The following is a 1,589-nucleotide window of genomic DNA, read 5'->3' as shown; positions in this document are numbered from 1 at the left end:
TTTGTTTTGTTGGGTCCCCACTCAGAGCCGCTATCCGTCTCCCGGAAAGGTAGTCGCCTTTTATGGTCCCAAGGTTGTCTCAGTTACGACGCCAAGGCGAGGGTTGACGCACGCCCTTATGGGGCAATGCGTTCAGAGCCGACCAGCGCAAAGAAGGAGTCATCTCAACAAACATCTACCACACCAACTTAATGATGACGGGAGGGGAACGTACTCCGAGGCCTGCCATGGTTTTAACGGGACGGAGCCGACCTTGGCATTAGCCCATCAGCCATTTCTGCAGGGTATCACCCCTGCATACTCAGGTGACACCACCAGCCCAGGGTTCAACCGATTCCATCTAATTGTCAAAGCTATGTCCAGGTCGAGCAAAGGTCAGATCAGAAGTTTCAGGGCCGTAAAGTCCGCAGGTCATTTGGCGTTACCCAGGATGCACCACGCGGAGGCGAACCTGCTCTACATCCCTATCTATAGGAAAAATAATAGATTTATTTTTACTACACCTAATATTTATAGGTATATCCTTTTTTTATGTTCTATATAATTGTTTGTGTAAGCTATGAAACGCTCATATATTAACACTCATGGATTAAATGCTGCTGACTATAATTATATTAACGGTATTGAAACAATGTATGTACTTGTATAAAAACACAGTTAAGCATGAGAATATTGCTACTTCATTTTAAGGTAACTGAGGCACCTTCAAACCCTTCTGCTCTCATTGTACCCTGTAAAGGGTATATTAAATTAGCCACGAAGTTTGTGTCACCCAGAAGGAATCGTCGGAGATCCTACAAATTATATAAATAAATGACCAGCGTGACGAGGTGAGTCCGATTAAACCATGTTTGCCTGTCTGTTAGTCTGTATATACGCGAACAAGTCCTACACTTTTTGAGGAATCTGGAAATTTGATCTCTCCAAGCAGCTGCACGTGTGTCGGAACTGCCGATATCCAACCACTATAACATATAGCTATAAACTGATGCCATAATCTCCTTTGCTGATCGTTGTGACTTTACCTGCTTTGGAGCTGAACAGCCAGCATCAGTCCATTGTAAACGTTCTTGTTTCAATTTAGGATCATGGTGGTAGATCCAAGTCTCATCCATAGTTATAAATCGACGCAAGAAATCGGTCTTATTCTGCTTAAAATGCTCCAAATTATGCTGAGAAATTTGTTTTCGTTTTTATTGAATTGTTAACGTGTGCGGCACTTACTTTCCAAACAGCTTTTTCATATGTAATTCTCCATGTAAAATATGAAGTACTCGTTCGTCTGAGATGCCTATGGCATTAGCAATTTCACGCTTAGTGAAACTTGGATCTTCATGCAAAATATTATGAACTTGCTCAATGATTTCTGGTGTGGTTGCGGTTTTTGATCGTCCTTCGCGTGGATCGTCTTCGACGGTGCGTTTTGAAAGTGAGGACTCCTTTTACACTTCTAACAATCTATACCTATAAAATTCTTTGTCTGTCTGTTCCGGGTAATCTCCGAAACGGCTGAACCGATTTTAATGAAATTTTGCAGACATGTAAAGGAAGCCTTTGGGAGTAACATAGGATATATTTTATGTAAATAA

This window comes from Bactrocera oleae, chromosome 3, assembly GCF_042242935.1.
Source record: "Bactrocera oleae isolate idBacOlea1 chromosome 3, idBacOlea1, whole genome shotgun sequence".
In the NCBI taxonomy this organism is placed as follows: Eukaryota; Metazoa; Arthropoda; class Insecta; order Diptera; family Tephritidae; genus Bactrocera; species Bactrocera oleae.
This window is presented reverse-complemented; position numbering follows the sequence as displayed.